The sequence below is a fragment of the Chiloscyllium punctatum genome, chromosome 12, assembly GCF_047496795.1.
Source record: "Chiloscyllium punctatum isolate Juve2018m chromosome 12, sChiPun1.3, whole genome shotgun sequence".
NCBI classification, from domain to species: domain Eukaryota; kingdom Metazoa; phylum Chordata; class Chondrichthyes; order Orectolobiformes; family Hemiscylliidae; genus Chiloscyllium; species Chiloscyllium punctatum.
The window spans coordinates 3,533,716-3,558,755 of record NC_092750.1 but is presented as its reverse complement, the minus strand read 5'-3'; the positions used below and the strand labels follow the sequence as shown (position 1 = coordinate 3,558,755).

The 25,040-nt window shown below is 45.4% G+C and overlaps 1 long non-coding RNA gene across 1 annotated transcript in view; it reads left to right on the top strand.

Moving 5' to 3' along the window:
* LOC140483559 (uncharacterized) overlaps positions 1 to 24,552 on the top strand; it is a 91,308-nt gene extending 66,756 nt beyond the window's left edge. Inside the window, exons 3-4 of the long non-coding RNA XR_011962007.1 lie at positions 16,390 to 16,481; positions 19,136 to 24,552. This is a non-coding gene — a long non-coding RNA (uncharacterized lncRNA). The remainder of the gene's footprint in view (positions 1 to 16,389; positions 16,482 to 19,135) is intronic.
* The last annotated feature ends 488 nt before the right edge of the window (positions 24,553 to 25,040 follow it).

Here is a 25,040-nt window from a genome sequence, read left to right as displayed (position 1 = left end):
GCCCCAGTTTAGAACTTGAACCTGTAGACTGGTTTTGTCACTCTCCATAACTATCTTAAAATTAATAGAACGATGATCACTGGTCCCAAAGTGCTCCCCCATTGTCACCTCTGTCATCTGTCCTGCCCCAGTTCCCAAGAGTAGGTCGAGTTTTGCCCTTTCCTGAATAGGACCCTCTCTCTCCTGCCTTGAAATGTTCTTGAACATACTTAATAAATTCTACCCCATCCAAGTCCTTAACGCTATGGCAGTCCCAGTCTATGTTGGGAAAATTCAAATCCCTTACAATGACAACCCTATTGCTCCTGCAAGTCTCCCCACATATTGACAATTCTCAATGTTTTGCTTTTTCAGCACATTTGGCAGTTGAATATTAATGAGGTGAGTTGGGCCATTAATGCGATGCTTATCAAGCACAAATCCCCCTTAACCAGCAATTTGCCACTGCCTGAGTGGAAAACCTGCCTCATTGATTGGCCAATCCATAAAAGACAGGGCAGTAAGAGTCAACCCCATCGCTGTGGGTCTGGGGTCCCATGTAGGCCCAGACCAGGGTAAGGATGGCAGTTTCCTTCCCTGAAGGACATTACTGACCCAGATAGGTTTCTCCCCTGACAATGGATTCATGGTCATCATTAAACTCTTCATTCCAGATTTTTATTGAATTCAAATTCCACTTTCTGTTGTGGTGGGATTTGAACCCAGGTCCTCAGTACAGTACCTGGGCCTCTGGATTAAGTTCAGTAATGATACCACTAGGCCACATACAGGAGACTTGTACAGGACTCCAGTCAGAGTCACTGAGCCCATCATCCAGACACCCAAGACAAAGGTCTATTGGCAACACAGGTTTCAATCCCAGGAAGGGCAGAATCTCAATTCACTGAAAGAAACCTGGAGTTGGAAGTTAGCCTCAGCAATGGTGACTGTGGAACCATCATCAATTGTAAATACTCATCAGGGCTTAGGGACACAAATCTGCCTTCTTTACCTGGTCTGACCTACACGTGACTCCAGACCTACAGGAATGGCTGTTACAAACAACAGTGTTCAAAGGCAACTAGGTCACAGCTCTATTGAAGAGTCATCAAGACTCGAAATATTACCTTGTTCCCTCTCCATGGGTGCTGCCTGACCTACTGGGATCTCCAGCATTTTTATTCAGTCAAGGGCAACTCGGAATGGACAATAAATTCTGATCTTCCCAGCGATCCCCACATCCCATGAGTGAGTTTTTTTTAAAAATTAAGTATTGGAGACTTGCAGAATGATAGTAGGGAGATGGGACTTCAGTGAAGGTGGCGAAACTGGGAAACTCTCCTTAAAGCTGAGGTTAAAATTAAGGTTAAAAGGAAATTGAATTGAAATGTCATGAGAGGTCTGGATTGTGTAAACAAAAGAGAAACTGTTTCCAGTTGGAGTAAAGATCATGAGAGTTGCTAACAGACATGAGGCAATTGGCAGAAGAGTTAGAGGAGAGATGAGGAGGAATGTTTTTCAAAACAAACATTTGTGATCTGGACCACTCTGCCTGGAAGGACAGTGCAAACAGATGAAGCAGGAGATTTCTGAAACTAATTGAATATAAAGTGTTGGAATGTACAGAAAAATGGAGAAAGAATATTAGGCAGTCGGACTGGTCTGTGCACTCCATTTCAAGAATGACTGTATAAACAGGTTGGTTGTGAAGGGACAGGAAGGTTGTCTTGGGTCACGATGACAGGCTAGAACCTCAAAATACTAAATGTGGTTTTAGTCTGTAAGTGCAAAACGTGTTTTCTGAAACAGACTTGTTGTAGACACACAATAACCAGAGGTGTAAACTCAATGCCTGGTTAGAAAATATTCTGTAAGGGACAAATGGATGTAACATCTGAAGATGATAAAGGAACACTGAATATCCTGGATTGTGATCTATTATAACTACAAAGAAAACAGTGATTGATGACCCACACTCAACTGATCATCCCATGCAGATTATTTTTCAAACTACAGATACATTTTGTTTTCCTTTTTGAAAAACACACAAGGACAGCAGTTATAAAAAGCCAGTATCTACTCCACTGGAGTGTGCTAGTGAGACTGAACATTGTTAATTATTGGCATGCACTGTAGGTCACAGTTGGAGAACCTTCCCAAAGTCACCCATGTGTTGCAGGTAAAGAGCCTCTCTCTCACTCTGAATACTAGGAGTCAGCTAGCTAGCAGCCAGAGAATAAGAAAACAGGATAAGAAACCGAGGGGCCAGTTCACCTCTCATCGGACAGGAGTTTGGCAAACTTGGCATGTCCTCTGTTAAATTGTAACAAATTGGAAACCTCATTACCTAACACCTGGGATTAACCCTTGAAAGGATCACCATGGAAAGGATCAATTTGCTCAGAAGTTATTGGGAACAAGGAGACACATAACTTAGGTAAAAACAATGACTGCAGATGCTGGAAACCAGATTCTGGATTAGTGGTGCTGGAAGAGCACAGCAGTTCAGGCAGCATCCAAGGAGCTTCGAAATCAACGTTTCGGGCAAAAGCCCTTCATCAGGAATAAAAAAAGCTTCTTTTATTCCTGATGAGGGGCTTTTGCCCGAAACATCAATTTCGAAGCTCCTTGGATGCTGCCTGAACTGCTGTGCTCTTCCAGCACCACTAATCCAGACACATAACTTACTTAGGGACAGGAAAATCGACACTTCGGGCAAAAGCCCTTCATCAGGAATATTCCTAATGAAGGTCTTTTGCCAGAAACATTGATTTTCCTGCTGTTCGGATGCTGCCTGACCTGCTGTGCTTTTCCAGCACCACTCTAATCTAGACTCTGGTTTGCAGCATCTGCAGCCCTTGTTTTTACCTACATAACTCACTTAGAAAGGCTGTCAGCTAAGACAGATTGGAAGTGTTTGGCTCCTTTCAAATTGCACAGTAATTCCTCTCCCTGTTGTGGTAAAGATCACGAGAGTCAAGAACAAATTTAAGGCGACTAGCAAAGGACTTAAAGAGGAATTGAGAACTTCTCTTCAAACAGTGAGTTGCCAGATGTAGAGGTCCTATGTGAATTAAGTCTAAAGTAGTCACAGCCACGCTGACAGGAATTATTCGCCATTCCTAGCTGTGCTTGAGGAGGTGGTGGTGAGCTGCTTTCTCAAACTGCTGCAGTCTACATGCTGGAGATATGTATAGTCTTTCCAGAGCATTTGCTGTATAGAGGGACAATGTAGGTCTAGGAGTCAGGGAGGGGATTGTGACATTCTTGAACAAATCAGCAATGAGTATGAGGGGGTATAAGCAGTTTTAGAATGTTCAAAATTGGTAAGTTCCGAGGCATGGACAGGATGCATCCCAGGCTGCTGTGGGAGGCGAGGGAGATTAATGAGGCCGTGACATTAATTTTCAAATCCACTCTGGCCACAGGAAGGCTGCCAGAGGGCTAGAGGAGAGCTAATTTTTTTCACTCATTTGTGGGACATGGGTGTCACTAGCTGGTCCCAACGTTTATTGCCTGTCCCTAGCTGTCAATGAGAAGGTGGGGGTGAGCTGCCTTCTTGACCCGCTGCAGTCCATGTGCTGTGGGTAGACCCACAATGCCCTTAGGGAGGGAATTCCAGGATTCTGACCCAGTGACACTAAAGGAATGCAGATATAGATAGGATGGTGAGGGACTTGGAGGGGAACTTGCAGGGGATGGTGTTCCCATGTATCTGTTGCCCTTGTCCTTCTAGATGGAAGAGGTTGTGGGTTTGGAAGGTGCTGTTTGAGGATCTTTGGTGAGTTTCTGCAGTGCATCTTGTAGCTAGTACACACTGCTGTTACTGAGCGTCGGTGGGGGAGGGAGGGGGTGTTTGTGGATGTGGGGCCGATCAAGCAGCTGCTTTGTCCTGGATAGTCTGTACTGACTTTCTGAAAGAGCAGTTTATGACACTGCTTTCCCTTCTTTTTCAGATTACAGTCCAAGTCCGCCTTGAAAGTCTCAATTGAACGTTCCTCCATCAAACTCAAGGTAGCTCATTCTCGACCTGAAACCCTCACTGGGGAGAGTTCTCTCTCCAAGGCTTCCCTTTGCTTCTTTTGCTAATTTTCCCTTAAATCTGTCTCCTCTTGTTCTTGATCCTTTCACTAAATCAACCAATTTTTTCCCCTATTGACTATACACAATCATACAGTCATAGAGATGTTCAGCACAGAAACACCCTTCGGTCCAACCCGTCCAGATATTCCAACCCAATCTAGTCCCACCAGCCAGCCCCCGGCCCATATCCCTCCAAACCCTTCCTATTCATATACCCATCCAGATGCCTTTTAAATGTTGCAATTGTACCAACCTCCACCACTTCCTCTGGCAGCTCATTCCATACACGTACCACCCTCTGGGTGAAAAAGTTGCCATTCCCATATTGAAGGACATAGATGTCGATACCTCTGCAGTTGGTCAAGGGAGGATTCAGATGGCAAGTTTTGAGAAGACTTGTAGTTCAGGTTGAGGTTCTGGATGTCTGTTTGCTCGCTGAGCTGGAAGGTTTGTTTTCAGATATTTCATCACCATACAAGGTAACATTATCAGTGAATCTCCAGATTATGCACTGGTGGTATAGCCCACTTTCTATTTATGTGTTTGGGTTTCCTTAGGTTGGTATGGTCATTTTCTGTGGTAACATCATTTCCTCTGTGATGCCATTTCCTGTTCTTTTTCTCAGAAGGTGGTAAATGTCAATGTATTTGTTGACAGAGTTCCGGTTGGAATGCCATGCTCCTAGGAATTCTCGCAGGTGTCTCTGTTTGGTTTGTTCTAGGATGGATGTGTTATCCCAGTCAAAGTGGTGTCCTTCCTCATCTGCATGTAAAGATGCTAGTGAGAGAGGTCATGTCGGTTTGTGGCTAGTTGATGGTCATGTATCCTGGTGACTAGATTTCTGCCTGTTTGTCCAATGTAGTGTTTGTTATAGCCCTTGCATGGTATTTTGTAAATGACATTAATTTTGCTTGTTGTCTGTAGACGGTCTTTCAAGTTCATTAGCTGCTGTTTTAGTGTGTTAGTGGGTTTGTGGGCTACCATGATGCCAAGGGGTCTGAGTAGTCTGGCAGTCATTTCCGAGATGTCTTTGATGTAGGGGAGAGTGGCTAGGATTTCTGGATGTGTTTTGTCTGCTTGTTTGGGTTTGTTGCTGAGAGATCGGCGGACTGTGTTCATTGGGTACCCGTTCTTTTTGAATACACTGTACAGGTGATTTTCCTCTGCTCTGTGTAGTTCCTCAGTGCTGCAGTGTGTTGTGTCTCATTGAAATAATGTTCTACTGCAACTATACAGACAATAAGCAAAACTAATGTCATTTACAAAATACTGTGCAAGGACTGTAATAGACACTACATTGGACAAACAGGCAGAAAACTAGCCACCAGGATACATGAACACCAACTAGCCACAAAAAGACATGACCCTCTCTCACTAGTATCCTCACATGTGGATGAGGAAGGACACCACTTTGACTGGGACACACATCCATCCAAGTATGAGCCAAACAGAGACACTCATGAGAATTCCTAGAAGCATGGCATTCCAACTGGAACTCTATCAACAAACACATTGACTTGGATCCCATTTACCACCGCCTGAGAAAAAGAACAGGAAATGACATCATCATGGGAAATGACATCATCATGGGAAATGACTTCTCCAGAGGAAATAACATCACCAAACACACAAATAGAAAGCAGGCCCTACCACCAGTGCTTCATCCGGAGGCTCACTGATGATGTTACCTAGTACGGTGACAAAACATCTGAAAACAAACCTTCCAGCTCAGCGACAAAACCTACATCCAGAGGATTCAGATGATAAAAATGAGTGAAGTTCACTCAGTTCCTTTGAATTCCTGTTCCCAAGATCTGATTACTTACAGTTTCAGAATCATGGAAAATCTTCAGGCTAAATTTTACATTCACCTGAGAAGCACTTAGAAATCCGGATAGTTGAAATGTTTTCTTTTGGTAAAATAATATGAAAGAAAGTTGGTGAAGAGAGTGATTCTTTCAGTTCCAGGCTCTGAGCTTTGCTGGCTGAGAGATGGAGAGTGTCAGTACTTCCTGATGAAGGGTTTATGCTCGAAATGTCGATTCTCCCGCTCCTCGGATGTTGCCTGACCTGTTGCGTTTTTCCAGCACCACACTCTTGACTCCAGCATCTGTAGTCCTCACTTTCACCTAGACTCAGTAGTGTTTATCCATGCAAACTTCCCTGGTTTAGTGGTTAGCACTGCTACCTCACAGCGCCAGGGATCGGTGTTTGATTCTAGCTTCAGGAGACTGTGTGGAGTTTGCACATTCTCCCTGTGTCTGCGTGGGTTTCTTCCAGGTGCTCCAGTTTAGAACATAGAACAATACAGCACAGAACAGGCCCTTCGGCCCACGATGTTGTGCCGAACTTCTATCCTAGATTAAGCACCCATCCATGTACCTATCCAAATGCCGCTTAAAGGTCGCCAATGAATCTGACTCTACCACTCCCTCGGGCAGCGCATTCCATGCCCCCACCACTCTCTGGGTAAAGAACCCACCCCTGACATCTCCCCTATACCTTCCACCCTTCACCTTAAATTTATGTCCCCTTGTAACACTCTGTTGTACCCGGGGAAAAAGTTTCTGACTGTCTACTCTATCTATTCCTCTGATCATCTTATAAACCTCGATCAAGTCACCCCTCATCCTTCGCCGTTCCAACGAGAAAAGGCCGAGAACTCTCAACCTATCCTCGTACGACCTACTCTCCATTCCAGGCAACATCCTGGTAAATCTTCTCTGCACCCTCTCCAAAGCTTCCACATCTTTCCTAAAGTGAGGCGACCAGAACTGCACACAGTACTCCAAATGTGGCCTAACCAAAGTCCTGTACAGCTGCAACATCACCTCACGACTCTTGAATTCAATCCCTCTGCTAATGAACGATAATACTCCATAGGCCTTCTTACAAACTCTATCCACCTGAGTGGCAACCTTCAAAGATCTATGTACATAGACCCCAAGATCCCTCTGTTCCTCCACCTGACCAAGAACCCTACCATTAACCCTGTATTCCGCATTCTTATTTGTTCTTCCAAAATGGACAACCTCACACTTGGCAGGGTTGAACTCCATCTGCCACTCCTCAGCCCAGCTCTGCATCATATCTAAGTCCCTCTGCAGCCGACAACAGCCCTCCTCACTGTCCACAACTCCACCTATCTTTGTATCATCTGCAAATTTACTGACCCACCCTTCGACTCCCTCCTCTAAGTCATTAATAAAAATTACAAACAGTTTCCTGCCTTGGTCCAAAGATGTGCAGGTTAGGGTGAATTGATTGTGCTAAATTGTGTTCAGGGATGTGCAGTTGGGTGCATTAGCCATGGGGAATGCAGGGTTACAAGGATAGGGTGGGATGAGCTTTGGAGGGTTGATGTGGACTTGATGGTCCAAATGGCCTGCTTCCACACTGTAGGGATTTTATGAACTACCCGTGGCTGAATCTTACCATTTTTCTCTCGCCTAAGTCTGAATTATCTTGTCTTTCTGTGAGAGATTTTCACTGTAGGCCTAGGAAGGTTGCTTGCCATATTTTACCTAACCCACCTCATTAACTGCCAACCCTTCCACAATGGCGATACTTCCGATTTCAGCCCCATCTTACCACACACCACTCCCAGAACAACTCATCACTCGGTAGGTGTCCACCAAAGCAGTGGTGCCCCTTTGGTCAGACCATTTTTGATAGGCCACCCAGGTTGCCTTGGCATTCTGCTTGGTCAACGAAGACTCCAATAAAGGCTGATAAACTGAGGGCATATTGGGAACATGAGACTGGGATATCATAGCTATTACAGAACTGTGGCACAGGGACGGACAGGACTAGCAGATTCTAGATTAGAGTGGTGCTGGAAAAGCACAGCAGGTCAGGCAGCATCCGAGGAGCAGGGAAATCAACGTTTTGGGGAAAAGCCCTTCATCAGGAATGAGCTTAATGTTCCAGTGTGTGGATGCTATAGGAAAGATAGAAAGGGAGGAGGGGGAGTTTTTGATTAGGGAAAACATTACTTCGGGAGGATATTCTCAGGGGATCATCTGGTGAAGTTATATAGGTGCAACTGAGAAATGAGAAAATGATCACCTTGTCGGGATTACACTATAGGGCCCACAATAGTTAGCAGGAAATTGAGAAGCAAATATGTAAGGAGATCTCAGATATCAGGAAGAATAACCAGGTTGTAATGGTACGGGTTTTTAACTTTCTGGAACTGTCATTGAGTTAAAGCTTGGATGGGAGGAATTTGTTAAGTGCATTCAAGAAAATTGTGTTATTCAATATATGGATGTACCGATCTGAGAAGGAGCAAACCCATCTGGGTCACTAATGTCCTTTAGAGAAGGAAATTGCCATCCTTACCTGGTCTGGCCTACATGTGACTCCAAACCCACAGCAATGGGGTTGACTCTTAACTGCCCTCTGGGCAATTAGGGATGGGCAATAAATGCCGGTCCAGCCAGTGACATCCTCATCCTGTGAATGAATAAAGAAAAAAGTACTTGATCTTCTGTTAGGAAATAAGGCAGGGCAAGTGACTAAGGTGTCAAGTGGGGTAGGATTTTGGGACCATTGATCATTATTTTGTTAGTTTTAAAATACTTATGGAAAAAGATAAAACTGATCAAAAAGTTAAAGTTCTAAATTAGAGTGAGGCTAATTTTGATTGGAACTTTCAAAAGTTGATTGGGGGAGGCTGTTTGCAGGTAAAGGGACGGCTGGGAAGTGGGAGGCCTTTAAACATGACATAACAAGAGCTCAGAGACAGTTTGTTCCTGTTTGAGTGAAGGGCAAAGCTGCTAGGTGCAGAGCCACAGACCCACAGCAAAGGGTCTGACTTTTAACTGTCCTCCGGGCAACTATTTCTGCAATACTGGACTTTTTATTTCTCTATTGTCTAAGATCTTGTAACTAAGAAATCGGTACTTCAGTACTTTGGTACCTAAGATGGTATTGGTAAGTGGTGATGTGGTAAGTGGTAACTTTTCACCGTACTATGCAACAATAAAGGGAATTCAATTCAATTCAATTAGGATTTAGGGCAATAAATGCTGATCCTGCCAGTGTCCAGTGAATAACTGTGAAAAAAGACAGGTTGAGTGATGTGCAATAAAATGTGGACTATAATGTAAGACTTGCTTGGGAGGAATTTGTTAAGTGCATTCAAGAAAATTGTGTTATTCAATATGTACTTTGGCAGAAAGAATAGAGGAGCTGAATATTAGTTAAATGGTGAAAGACTGCAGAAAGCTGCAACACTGAGGCCTTTAGGGTCCTTGTCCCTTCATGAAAAGAAAGCTAGCAATAGCAGTTCAGCAGGTCATAGGGAAGGCACATGGAATTTATTTCAAAAGGAATGGAGAATAAAAATGGGGAATAAGAACTAAATAGTGCCAATGCTGGAAATTTAAACAAACATGGAGAAGTTGAAGAAGAGTCATATCAGACTCAAAAGATTAACTCTGTTTTTCTCTCTCTAGAGATGCTGAGCCTGTCCAGCATTCTCTATTATTGTATAAAAATAGGGAGGTTTTGCTCAATTTGACAGGGGACTAGTCAAACCACAGCTGGAATACTGTGAACAGTTTTGTGCCCCATATCGAAGGAAAGGTAGACTGGCATTGGAGGTGGTTCAGAAAAGATTCAGCAGATTGCTCTCAAGTGTGGAGGTTAGGGTGTGATGTTTTATGAAGAGAGATTCAGTAGGTCAGACCTGTGCTCACTGGAGTGTAGAAGAATGAGAGGAGACCTTATTGAAATATGTAAGATCCTTAGGGGGTTTGATGGGGGGAGATGTGGAGAGATTGTTTCCCAGATGGAAGAGTCTAGGACCAGAGGGAGTCATCTCAGAGTAAGGGGTCACCCATTGAAGACAGAGATGAGGAGGAATTTCTTCCCTCAGAGGGGAGTGAATCTGTGGGATTCTTTCCCACTGAGGGCTGTTGGGGGCTGGGTCATTCAAGCCTGAGAGAGTAAGTAAAAAAGGCAAAGTCACCATAGTCTTATTGAAAGGCAGGGCTGCTCTCTTACGAGAGAGAGAGAGAGGGATGACTGGGAGTGGTTTAACCTGAGGGTCACTGTGCCTCAGGCGAGGGGAGAGGTTGAGAAGGAGAGTCCCTCATGGGAACCTCAGTCAGTGCAGGAACTGGCATCACTTTGCATCAAAGACCAGCCTGAGCTAACACAACCCTGTTTATAAAGGACTCATGGGTAATGGGGAAAAGGTAGGAAGATGGAGTCAAGGTTTATCAGGTCAGCCACAAACTCATTGAATGGCGGAACAGACTCAATGGGCTGAATGGTCTATTCTGCTCTTACATTTTATGGTCTCCTAATCATTCTAACTGATCTCCTTCTGCACCCTCTCTACGGGCTCCTGACATGGAAGAAGTGTACAGTAACATGTCACAGTAAATGGAACCCCAATAAGTCTATTCCTGGAATGACATGTGCAGAAATAATCCTGCGAATCCGTTCGTGGGTTCTCTATGGCTCAGAGGCTGCACTGTGATGTGGCCGCTCTCCAACAGTTGCATCTGGATGGGCATAAGTCCAAATAATCAGATGGAAAACATGGCAGGGATCAGATCAAATAGATCTCAGATACCACAAGCAAGTCCTCATATGGGCATAGTATGCAAGGAATGGTACAACTCTCAGCACAAGTAGAATTAGCCCTCCCCAGAGTAATTTAACAGTTCCATGACGAGGTACATCTCCTGCGTCATAAACAGCACCCCCTAAAGAAAAATATGTGTCTTGTTTCCTAAAGTGTCACGGCATCTGGGAACAATCCAAACTCAGGAGCATTTGAGAGCTGGAATAGATGGGAATGCTAAGGAAGCTTTTTGGATGTCCCTCATCATAAGGAATGACAGGACACCAGGACAGCTACAGACTGACTGCTCATCTTTTGGGCCCTGGGTCCTGGGTGGCTTGGTGTCTCAGTGGTTAGCACTGCTGCCTCACAGTGCCAGGGGCCTGCGTTCGGTTCCCTCCTCGGGTGACCGTCTGTGTGGAGTTTGCACATTTTCCCTGTGTCTGTGTGGGTTTCCTCCCACAGTCCAAAGACGTGTAGCTTAGGCAGATTGGCCATGGGAAATGTAGGGGTATGGGTGGGTCATTGTAGGCTGAATGGCCTGCTTCTCCACTGTAGGGATTCTATACTGCAATGCTCTCCTCATGTATTCTCCGTCTTCAAAAGCTCTGTTGATCCATCCCTTAACACGAAGGGAGGTGCTAGCCAGGGGGTTTTATCCCTGGACCGTTGATCCAGATCACCCCAGTAATGTCCTTGGGACCTCAGTTTGATTCCTGCCATGATGGAAGTTGGATGCAATTCTTACATTTTAAAAAGATCTGGAACTAAGAGTCTAATGGTGACTGTGAAACAGGCATCAACTGTTGAGGAAAGCCCCATCTGGTTCACCCCTGTCCTTTAGGGAAGGAAATCTGTTCCCTTTACCTGGTCTGACCTACATGTGACTCCAGACCCACAGCATTGTGGCTTACTCTTAACTGTTCTCTGGGCAATTAGGGATGGGCAATAAATGCTGACCTTGCCCACACCCTCTGTGATCTCGAATTCCCACCTCTTAAGCAAGCTCTGATTCACATCACTCTGCCAATCATGGCTGTCCCTGCAGCTGCCTGGTTCCTGACTTATGGAATTCTCTCCCAAAACCTCTTTATCTCGCTTTACTCCTTGAAGGCACTTCATAAGATTTACCTCTTTCTCCAGGCTTTTATTAACCTACATTTACACCACTCTGAATACTTCAGACTTTGTCTCTGTGAAGCTCCTGGTGGGGGTCACACTGATGCAGTTTCACAACTTCGACTCTAAGACTATTGGAGTGAGTGTGTCCTTTATGGCTCTCTATTGTCCAAAACTTAAGTTGGACTGTCCATATCATTGAAGAATATAACCCTAACCCTAACCCTAACACCAACCTTCCTAAACTCATGGCTACTTACATTTAGGACAAAGCAGCCGCTTGATTGGCACCACATCCACAAGCATCCACTCCCTCCACCACCGACGTTCAGTAAGTAACATCTACAAGATGTGCTGCAGATATTCACCAAAGACCCTCAGACAGCACCTTCCAAACCCACAATTCCTTTCATCTAGAAGGACAAAGGGAGCGACACTAAAGGAACAGCGATATGTTCCCATGTCAGGATGGTGAGTGGCTTGGAGGAGAACTTGCAAGGATCACCATCCCCTGCAAGTTCCCCTCCGAGCCACCCACAATCCTGACTTGGAAATATATCATTGTTCCTTCAGTGTGGCTGGGTCAGAATCCTGGAATTCCTTCCCAAAGGGCATTGTGGGTCTACCCACAGCACATGGACTGCAGCGGGTCAAGGAGGCAGCTCACCCCCACCTTCTCAAGGGGCAACTAGGGATTGGGAATAATGGCAGCTAGGTACAGCCAGCCATGCCCACAACCCACATGAGTAAAACAAAAGTTTGTTTTAGCATATGATGTAAATAGTTTATTTATTGTACTCTGTTAGGTCCACTGTTTATTTAGAAAACACTTTCATGTTTCAAGTTTCTTTCACAACCAATGATGTGTAGTTATAACGTTCCATAAGCTCTTTTGTCTCAGTGGTCTTGAGGTTGTCCCAAATGCCTGACAGAGCTCTTCGTGGGGAGTTTAGTTTGTAAGCCTTGTGTCAGACGTATGTACAATGGGGTCCACTCAACCTGAACATAACCAGAGGCTCATTGCTGGCTAGGTTGGCCTCAGAGGACGCTGATATTGGAGTGGGAGAAAGAGGAGGGACTTGAGGGAGGGGCATTGGAAATGCGATAGGTGGAAGGAGGTTAAGGTGAGGGTGATAAGGTGAGAGTTCTGGATTAGTGGTGCTGGAAGAGCACAGCAGTTCAGGCAGCATCCAAGGAGCAGTGAAATCGACGTTTCGGGCAAAAGCCCTTCATCAGGAATAAAGGCAGAGAGCCTGAAGCATGGAGAGATAAGCTAGAGGAGGGTGGGGGTGGGGAGAAAGTGGAATAGAGTACAATAGGTAAGTGGGGGAGGGGATGAAGGTGATAGGTCAGGGAGGAGAGGGTGGAATGGATAGGTGGAAAAGGAGATAGGCAGGTCGGACAAGTCCGGACAAGTCAAGGGGACAGTTACTGAGCTGGAAGTTTGGAACTAGGGTGAGGTGGGGGAAAGGGAAATGAGGAAACTGTTGAAATCCACATTGATGCCCTGGGGTTGAAGTGTTCCGAGGCGGAAGATGAGGCGTTTTTCCTCCAGGCGTCTGGTGGTGAGGGAGCGGCGGTGAAGGAGGCCCAGGACCTCCATGTCCTCGGCAGAGTGGGAGGGGGAGTTGAAATGTTGGGCCACAGGGCGGTTTGGTTGATTGGTGCGGGTGTCCCGGAGATGTTCGTTAAAGCGCTCTGCTAGGAGGCGCCCAGGCTCCCCAATGTAGAGGAGACCACATCGGGAGCAACAGATATGATAGGCCGGAGTGGGGGTGGGGGCGGAGAGGTCCACATACGCTCCCCCAAGTCCCTCCTCCCTACCTTTTATCTTAGCCTGCTGGACACACTTTCCTCATTCCTGAAGAAGGGCTCATGCCCGAAACATCGATTCTCCTGCTCCTTGGATGCTGCCTGACCTGCTGCGCTTTTCCAGCAACACATTTTCAGCTCTGATATTGGACTACCTATCTTGCAGGATTTATGAAATTTTGTGGAGATATTGCTGATGATACTTGTCCAGGGGATTTGTTGTAAACTATCCATTTCTCTGATGCATAAAGGAGCTAGTGCTGTAGACAATAAGTTCGGTGTCAGGTTTGGGGCTGAATTTGACTGTTGACTAAGTGTCAGTTTTAGTGGGTTTCATGGGAGGTTTCTCTTTGTCAATCCTCTTGAGATTTCTCAAGTCATTCTCTGAAAACAGCCTCGTTATCTATGTGCCACGTCTCTGTGATATCCCGCTCACGTTATCCTCCCTCTCAACGCAGGAGGAAGTGCTCACCCCGGCTGAGACCTGGGGAAATTCCTGGCATCACATCCTGACATCCAGCCACAGTCAGATTCTGCAAGTTAGGAGCTGCCCTTCACTGCTCACCTGATGGGAGAAACAGGGCACAGAGGTTGGCACATCATTGTAACTACATCACAAACAGACTGCTACTGGGACTGCTACCCAGTTTAAACACGGCCTACACCTGTATAAGGGGGAGCTATATTATCTCCAATGCCCGCTTTCATACAGCAATGACTCTTTGTTTCGCTGTAGGGATTATCACAAACAGGAAAGCCTTAAAATGGATAAAAACACTCGTAGCCGTGAAAATGAACAGAAGCTGTGTTTGCCTCTGGGAGCAATCAGGGTCGGCATGGCCTCCGAGCAGTAATCAGATTATACTCAGTAAGTGACCACAGGAGCAAGCTCCCATCTCCTCCAGCCCCGTGGCAATGCTGTCCCATCAGTCGCTGATATTGCAGAGCTTTGTCACGTCCAAGGTGATGTTCGTCCTGCTCATGGTGTTTATTGCCCTCCTCGAAGATAGCTGCTGTTCACCCAGCTCTGAGGAATTTATCCCATCCTCTTGGTGCCGTAACTCTAATCCTAATCCAATACCTAACCCTATCCTTAAACCTAACCCAAATCCTAACCCTAACCCTAAACCTAACCCTAACCTGAATCCTAACCCTAACCCTAAATCTAATCCTAACCTGAATCTTAACCCTAATCCTAACCCAAATCCTAAACCTAACCTTAAATTTAACCCTAACCGTAACCCTAAAGCTAATCCTAACCGTAAACCTAGCCCTAACCCTAAATCTAACCCTAACCCAAATCCTAACCCTAGCCCTAACCCTAAATCTAACCCTAACCCTAACCTGAATCCTAACCCTAATCCTAATCCTAATCCTAACCCTAACCTTAATCCTAATCCTAACTCTAAATCTAACCCTAACCCTAAACTTAATCCTAAACCTCACCCTAACCCTATCATTGGTAGAATTCTGCAGCATACTCTGTCTAGACTGGACTGCGAGGTTCCCCCTCACTTCCAACCCCTCCCCCACTTCCAACCCCTCCCCCACTTCCAACCCCTCCCCCACTTCCAACCCCTCCCCCACTTCCAACCCCTCCCCCACTTCCACCTCTTCCCCCACTTCGGGCGAAGTGTGAAGTTTGCACATTCTCCCCGTGTCTGTGTGGGTTTCCTCCCACAGTCCAAAGATGCGCAGGTTAGTGTGGATTGACCATGGGCTTTATCGGGTTGGGTAGGGTAGGTGGGATGCTCTTTGGAGGGTCAATGTGGATATGATGGGCTGAACGGCCTGCTTCTACATTGTTGGGATTCTATGACAGCCTGCACCATGCTGAAGAACCCATGTTTGTTCCAACAGTCAGCGAGTTGCTGGGTTTTCTGAGCTCTTTCTGCCTCCTCTCTGGTCTTCAGGTCACAGTTTCTGTGTTGGATCTCATCGAGCTCCTTTCTTTCTTTCTTTCCCTCAGAGAATGGCAATGTTTTTGGTTCAGGAACACCTTGTGCTCAGCAACTGCATAGTTCCTGGCTCCTTCATGTCAACCCAGTCTCGGTGTTCCCGTCAGACAATAAGAAGCAGGGACAGGAGTAGGCCATTGGCCCCTCAAACCTGCTCCGCCATTCAATACAATCACGGTCCATCCAACATTCCTCATGTCCACATTCCTGCCTTTTCCCCGTAACCCTTGATTCCCCGACTGATCAAAAGATTCCATCTGTCTCAGACTTAAACATACACAAGGGCTCTGCCAATTCTAAAGGAGCCTGACTCCTTCTGTTGTTGATGATGGATTGAAGGACGGCCAGTCACTGTGGACATCTGTGGTTCCCCTCTGACAGAAGAAATTTCTCCTCATGTCTGTCTTAAATATTCTGAGATGATACCCCTCTGGACCCAAACTCTTCCACAAGGGGAAATAATCTCTCTGAGTCTCCCCAACCTACTCAACCCCTCCTTGAAAGTAAAACCCTCCCTATCCCGTGGGATCAGCTGAGTGAATCTTTCTTGAGAAGAGTGCAATGCAAAAAGTGTCAGTGATACTGAAGGCAGAGGCTCACTGAATAATTTAACTGCATCACATAAATAGGTAAACAAGTTAAGCTCAGTGGAATGATTACATATGGAGAACGTATTGAACCAGACGTCATGGCAACAGGTCCAGACTCCGAGACACATTCACAAACTCTGCCTGCCACACATTGATACTGAATAGTTTATTGTTGATTGTTTCATCGTCAATGCCCAAGGTTATTAACTGCGTTATTGCCAGCTTCAAAGCTTGCTTTTCATATTGCATCCTATCTTTGTTTTTCCAGGGACTGCCTCCAGCAGCAAGATAAGGAGGAGTCCAAAAGAGGCACCGTATCCACTTCACCAATTATTTATGAGAAACGAGATTTGTTTTCGGGTAAATATTGAGCAGAGGAGAGACAAGGGCCGAGGTGGGAGAGATTTGGACATTAATTATGGAAACACTGCAGTTTGATTTGTCCATTGAAGTCTTTCAGACCCTTGTTGGCTCCAGCAGATTGTAATTCTGTTCGGAAAATGTCCCAGGCACAGGATTGGATTAAACACATTGAGACTGACCCACACAAAGAGTTCATAGGGCACATGATCAAAACATACACTGGGAGTATCAAAGAATGAATGAGGGGCAGAGAGGTTTGGGAAGGGAATCCTTGAGGTTTGTTCCCAGGGAAGTGAAGGAACAGCCCGAGGTGTTGGAGTGAAGGAGGTGGCAAATGCAGAATGACACAGAAGAGAGGAAAGCCATTATCTTGGAGAGCTGTGAAGTTGGAGGGAATGTTTGGAAACAAAGATGAAATTCAATAGGTTTGCTCAAATGAGAACCCGAACTGGAATCAGAGAGTCATACAGCACGGAAACAGACCTTTCGGTAAGGTTTCCTAAACTGAACGAGTCCCATTTGCCTGCAAGTGGCTCATATCCCTCTAAATCTTTCCTATCAACGTATCTGTCCAAATGTCTTGTAAATGTTACAATTGTACCAGCCTCCACTGCTTCCTGCGGCAGTTCATTCCGTACACGCACCACCCTCTGTGTGAAAGAGTTAAGCCTTTTAAATCTTTTCCCTCTCACCTTTAACCTATTCCCTCTAGTTTGGACTCTCCGAACCTGAGGAAAAAGACATTGACTATTTATCCTATCCATGTCCCTCATGATTTTATAAGCTTCTATATGGTCACCCCACAGCCTCCAAAACTCCAGGAGAAAATAGTCCCAGCCTATCCAGCCTCTCCTTACAACTCAAACCTTCCCGTCTCAGTAACATCCTCGTAAATCTTTTTTTACATCTTTTCAAACTTAATAACATCCTTCCTGTAGCAGTGTGACCAGAATGAAACACAGTACTCCAATTGTCACCTTACCAATGTCTTGTGCAGCCATAACATAACATCCCAACTCCTGTACTCAGTGCTCTAACTGATGAAGGCAATTGTGCCAAATGCCTTCTTCATCACCCTGTCTACCTGTGAAGGAACTATGCACCTGCACTCCTAGGTCTCTCTGTTCAAGTACAGTCCCCAGGATCCTACATTTAACTGTGTTTGACTAAGTCTGAGGTGTGAATGGAACTAGATACGAGTTTGGACTAAATTATGCTACCAGCTTCTTTGACCCATTTACCCATCCTCCAGTTAGCAAGCCTTCTTGCCAGCTAAAACACTTTCTCACAATCTACTCTGTCAAAACCCCTCAACATTTCAAACACTTCTTTTAAATTTCCCCATAACTTTCTCGACTCTAAGGGGTAAAAAGTCCCAGTCTTTCCAGACTGATAGCCATCATCACTTGGTACCATTTGAGAAGATTTCATGTGAACCTACCAGAGCTAGAATCCTTACATTACAGATAGAGGCCATTTGGCCCATCAAGTGTGCATTGATCCTTCAAAGAGCATTCCGACCTATCCCCATAATGCATGACAATGTAGCATTTTGCAGTGCGGTTCCCCTACTAAATTTGCACACCACTTGTGTTTAACTGACAAGTGGATGGATTTTTGTTTTGTCCGTCCTACAGAGGAAGAGACAAAACTTCTACATTTGGAAAACAGGTGTAAATTTGACAGATTTTTCCCACGTTATTCCTCATCAGTTAAGATTTGGAAGCATTCCAACTATTTAACAAAACGATGTCCCTCAGCCTTAGCAAGAAGAGTAATTCCAATTCTCAACTCCTTCTCCTGGAAGGTCTGAATCAGTTTAACGGAAAAGTTATGTCTCCGAATCATTACAACAACATCTGATAAAAATGCAAGCCTCCTAATCATCCTTGAGTTTTGTTTGTTTTAAAAGTTCACTCTCTGGATGTGGGACTCTCTGGCAAGGCCAATAAGCAGCAACAACTTGCATTTATTATCCTCAGATAGTGAAGCAACTCATGCAGCAAGACTTGAGGAATATCCAAGTTTGGGCTGACATACAGCAAGTGCCACCATAAGTGCCAGGCAATGACTCTCTCCAACAAGAAAGAATCCAACTATCACCTTTTGAGATTCACTCACATTACCATTACTGAATCCCCCACTATCAATATCCTGGGGGTTACCATTGAGAAAGAATCTAACCATTGCTCCCTTGACATTCAATGGCACTAGCATCACTGAATCCCCACTGTCAACATTCTGGCGTTTACTATTGACTAGGCTCTACTCACTGGAACATAAAGGGTTCTTAAGGGACTTGGCAGGATGGTTGCTGAGAAGATTTTTCCCTCATGGGAGAGTCTAGGAGAAGAGGGTACAATCTCAGAAATAAGAGTGAAAATTTAAAACTGAGATGAGAAGGGATTTCTTCTCTTTGAAGGTATGAGTCTTTTTTGCTAAGAGAGCTTTGGGGGCAGAGTTCTTGAGAATATTTAAGGGTGAGACAGATTCTTGATCATTCGGAGAATCCAAGGTTACAGAGAAAGAGCAGGAAAGTGGATGTGAGGAATGTTGAATCAGCGATCTTCCTAATGAATGGCAGAGAAGGCCCAAGGGGCTGAATGGCCTCCTCCTGTTTTTATTTCTTACCATCTTTTTATTTCTTATAGAAACTGAGCTGGGCCCGTCACATTAACATAGCGGCTTCAACACCAGGTCAGAATCTTGGAATCCTGTAGCGAGTAACTCCTGACTCTCCAAAGTCTGTCCACCATCTACAAGGCACAAGTCAGGAGTGTGATGAAATGTTGCCTTTTGTCTGGACGGGTGCATCTCTAACATTACTCAAAAAGCTTGATACCATCCAGGACAAAACACAGTGGCATATCATCTAGCAGCTTAAACATCCACTCCTATCACTGACGCTCAGTCGCAGCAGTGTGTACCATCTACAAGAAGCACTGCAGAAACTCACCAAAGATCCTCAGACAGCACCTTCCAAACCCTGAACTCTGCCGCCTACACCCTCAAAAAACTCTGATAATCTACAGTCAATGGATCAGATCTAAGCTCTACAGTCTACCACATCCAGGTGTGAATGTCGGTGGACAATTAAGCAACTCACTGGAGGAGGAGGCTTCCACAAATATCCCCAACCTCAATGATGGAAGAACACAGCACATCGGGGCAAGAGATAAGGTACAGTAATCTTCAGTCAGATGTGCCAAGTGGATGATCCATCTCAGCCTTCTCCAGTGGTCCCCAGCATCACAGATACCAGTCTCCAGCCAATTCGATTCATTCCATGTGATATCAAGCAACGGTTCAAGACACTGGATACTGCAAAAGCTATGGGCCCTAACAATTTTCCAGCAATAGTACTGAAGACTTGTGCTCCCCTAGCCAAGCTGTTCCAGTATAGTCACAACACTGGCATCTACCTGGCAATGTGGAAAATTTCACAAGTATATCCTGTACACAAAAAGTTGGACAAATGCCGCCCCATTAGTCTACTCTCAATCCTCAGTAAAGTGATGAAAGGTGTCATCTTCAATGCTATCAAGCAGCACCTGCTCAGCAAAAACTTGCTCAGTGACGCCCAGTCTGGGTTCCCCCAGGGTCACTCAGCTCCTGACCTCATTCCAGCCTTGGGTCAAACATGGACAAAAGAGCTGAATTCCAGAGGGAAGGGGAGAGGGACAGCCCTTGATATCAAGCCTAGATTCAACCGAGTGTGGCATCAAGGATTCCAGGAGGAACTGGAACCAATGGGCATTGGGGAGGCAAACTCTCTGCTGGTTGGAGTCATACCTGGCGTATAGGGGGATGGTAGCGGTTGTTGGAGGTCAGTTATCTGAGCTGCAGGACATGTCTGCAGGAGCTCCTCAGGGAGATATTTTCAATCATCATGTCCAGTCACGTTAAGGTACATCTTTCGAGAAGGTGGGACTTGAACTGGGCCTTCTGACCCAGAGTTAGGGATATTATCACTGGGCCACAAGAGTCCCCACAAGTTCCTCAGGGTATTGTCCTAGGCCCAACCATTTTCAACTCTTTCGACCATGACCTTCCCTCTGCTATAATGACTTATTTGGGTAATGCACTGAAAATTCAGGCACAAAAGTTAAAGATTTTCTGAAATGAGGTAAGTGCATGAATTTACCTGATTTTCAGGCCCAGTTTGATCGAAGTAGGGTTTTGTACTGAACAATGATAATTATTTATTAGAAATAATTAACTTTAGCTAAACAATCGACATATGACACGACTAAATAAAACTCTAATCCCATTATAAATTCCCAATTACACATCCCCCTGGACAGACAGACAAACTGTCAGGGTTAAAGAGACCAAGATAGAAGAGGACAAAGTCATGGTCTCCTTCAATGTAACAGCCCTAATCACATCAATTAACATCAGCCTGGCCAAGGAAACACTGACCTGTATGGAATGAGCTGCCAGAGGAAGTGGTGGAGGCTGGTACAATTGCAACATTTAAAAGGCATCTGGATGGGTATATGAATAGGAAGGGTTTGGAGGGATATGGGCCAGGTGCTGGCAAGTGTGAGTAGTTTAGATTGGGATATCTGGTCAGCATGGACAGATTGGACTGAAGGGTCTGTTTTGTGCTGTACATCTCTATGACACTATGACCTCACTACCAGACAAACCAAGGACACAAACACCAGACAGCACGAACTCCATCAGCAAAGACAGCATCATCAAACTAATTGACCTGTGCCTCACTACCCACTTCACCTTCAATGACAAGACCTACAAACAAATCAATGGGACACCCGTGGGATCACCAATATCAGGGTTCTTAGCAGAAGCAGCAATGCAGAGACCCGAATGAACAGCCCTCCCCATGATCCACCTCAAGTTTTGGGTCCGCTATGTGGATGACACCTTTGTCATCATGAAGTGGGACAAACTAGAGGAAGCCTACTATATCATTAACAACACCCTTCCTGGCATAAATTTCACCAAAGAGGAAGAGAACAACAATAGACTCCGCTTCCAAGATGTCACAGTGGAACGAACAGTCAATGGAGAACTGCAGATCAGTGTCTACAGGAAAGCAACACACACAGACCAGGTACTCAACTACAGAAGCAATCATCCCAACATTCCTAAATGGAGGTGCATCAGGACATTATTAAAATGGGCCACAACACACTGCAGCACCCAGGAACTACGAGCAACAGAATAAAAATACTTATACAGTGTATTCAAGAACAACAGGTACCCAATAAACACAGTCCACCGATTCTTAAACAATAAACCCGAACAAGCAGGCACAATATGCCCAGAAACCCTAGTCACACTTCCATACATCAAAGACATCTCAGAGATGACGACCCAACTACTCCGACCCCTTGGCATCATGGTAGCTCACAAACCTACCAACAAACTGAAACAGCTACTGATGAACCTAAAAGACCCTGTACCAGCCATTTACAAAATACCCTGGAAGGACTGTAACAAACACTACATTGGACAGACTGGCAGGAAACTTGCCACCAGGACACGGGAGCACCAACTAGCCACCAAAATAGATGACCAACTATCACTGGTATCTTTACACACAGACAAAGAAGGACACTATTTCAACTGGGACAACACATCCTTCCTGGGACTGGCCAAACAGAGACACGCACAGGAATTCCTAGAGGCCTGGCATTCAAACCGGAACTCCATCAATAAACACATCGATTTGGACCCCATTTACCAACCTCTGAGAAAAAGAACCAGAATTGATATCATCCACCTTTACAGACCATGATACATCAATAGAAAGCAGGATAGAACACCAGCACTGATGTTACCTAGCATGGTGACGAAACATCTGAAAACAAACCTGCCAGCTCAGCGAGCAAATGTACAACCTGAGGGTTAAAGAGGTTAAAGGTACAAGGGAAAGATTGGAAAGAATTCAATCATCTTTATTCCTTGTTGTGTTGTTGCGATGATCCTTATGACCCTTCTGCTGACCGGCACGTTGCTTCAGTCATTTCTCTCTGTGTTGGGACCACAACTATTCACATTATATATTAACATTCTGCTAAGGTCACAGAAGACACAAGATAGGTGGAGGGACAGACGGTGCTGAGGAAGCAGGGATGTTACAAAAGGTCTTGGAGATGCTAAGAGAGTGGGCAAAGAAGTGGAAGATGGAATACAATGTGGGAAAGTGTGAGGTTATGCATCTTGATGGAAGAACAGAGGCATAGACTATTTACTAAGTGGTAAAAAGCTATGTAAATCTGAAGCACAAAGGGATTAGGGACTCCTAGTTCAGGATTTTCTTAAGGTTAACCTGTTGGCAGTTAGGAAGGCAAGTGCAATGTTAGCATTCATTTCATGACAGCTGGAATACATAAGCAAGGATATGCTGCTAAGGCTGTATAAAGCTTTGGTCAGAGTGGATTTGGAATAATGTGAGCAGTTTTGGGCTCCGTATCTAGGGAAGGATGTGCTGACATTGGACGGGGCTGAGAGGAAGTTTACAAGAATGATCCCAGTGATGAAGGGCTTATCATATGAGGAGCAGTGGATGACTCTGTGTCTGTACTCAATCATGTTTAGAAGGATGAAGGGAGATCTGACACAATACCGAGAGGCCTGGATAGAGTGGATGTGGAGAAGATGGTTCCACCAGTAGGAGAGACTAGGACCCCAGGGGCACAGCCTCAGAGTGAAGGGGTGGCCCTTTCGAACTGAGATGAGGAGGAATTTCTTCAGCCAGAGGGTGGGGAATCTATGGAACTCATTGCCACAGAGAGCAGTGGAGGACACGTCACTGAAAACATTTAAGACAGAGATAGGTTCCTGATTGGTAAGGAGGTCAAGGGTTACAGTGAGAAGTCAGAAATATATTAGCCATGATGGAATGGGGGAGCAGACTCAATGGACTGAATGGTCTAATTCTGCTTCTATATTTTATTGTGTTAGATTAGATTCCCTACAGGGTGGAAACGGGCCCTTCGGCCCAACCAGTCCATACCGACCCTCTGAAGAGCAACCCATCCAGACCCATCTCCCACCAACCAATGCACCTAACGCTATAGGCAATTTAGCATGGCCAATTCACCTGCATATCTTTGTGACTGTGGGAGGAAACTGGAGCATCCAGAGGAAACCCGCACAGACAGAGGGAGAATGTGCAAACTCCACACAGACAGTCGCCCGAAGCTGGAATCGAACCTGGGAACCTGGTGCTGTGAGGCAGCAGTGCTAACCACTGAGCTACCATGCCGCCCTGTTCACTCATTTACAGTCACCTATCATCTGACAAAGACTGGATTTAGTTCACTGTTCGAGAAGGACTATCTGGCTTTTTCTTTCATCCAAAAGAAAATCCTTTACACAAGTAACCAACACCCATCTGTTCCTACTTGAAATCCAAATTCTAAAAACAATGCTAACAGAAATCAGCCACCTTCCGTCACACATATTCTCTCATGGATCATGGGGGTCACTGGTTCGTCCAGCATTTATTACCCGTCCCTCGTTGCCCTTTTGAGAAGATGGGGGTGAGCTGCCTTCTTGACCCGCTGCAGTCCATGTGCTGTAGGTTGACCCACAATGCCCTTAGGGAGGGAATTCCAGGATTCTGACCCAGTGACACTGAAGGAACGGTGATATATTTCCAAGTCAGGATGGTGAGGGGCTTGGAGGGGAACTTGCAGGAGGGTGGTGTTCCCATGTGTAGTGATTGTAATGTGGTCATCCAGCTGGACGCCATAGAACATGAGTTCCCAGACTGGGCCTGTCAATCAGGGAGCCCTGGCTGACATAAACAGGTTGAGGGTCAGGGATACTGACACTCTGGTGCCTGTCTCTACATAAGGCAGTACTGTAGTCAAGGACTGTTCCTGTGTAAATAAAGGGGGACTCAGTGACAGGATACCAACCTCTGTGGAGGAATTATTTCCCAGATATTAGCTGCCCTTGTCCTGTCTAGACTTCAGACAGCAGTTAGATATAACCGAGACTACTCTGTGTCTGGAGTCACATATGTAGGACAGCCTGAGGTACAACAGAGTGTTACAAGGGGACATAAATTTAAGGTGAAGGGTGGAAGGTATAGGGGAGATGTCAGGGGTGGGTTCTTCACCCAGAGAGTGGTGGGGGCATGGAATGCGCTGCCCGTGGGAGTGGTAGAGTCAGATTCATTGGCGACCTTTAAGCGGCATTTGGATAGGTACATGGATGGGTGCTTAATCTAGGATAGAAGTTCGGCACAACATCGTGGGCCGAAGGGCCTGTTCTGTGCTGTATTGTTCTATGTTCTATGTTCTATTTGCCTCTTCCTGTGACTCTGCTGGAACCATGTTGACACCATCTGATAATTTTCTAAGTGCTTTGTTAAGACTTCCTGAATAATTAATCCCAGCATTTTCCTGACAATGACACTCCGTGTAATTGTCTTGTAGTTCTCTTCCTTCCTTTCCATCCCCCCCCGCAACTTTTCCTGAAGAATGTTGTTATAGTCCAACTCATCTTTCTTGAATGTAGGGGATTTTGAAAAATTATGATCAGTATTTCTATTGGGTGAGTTTAATGGAGGCA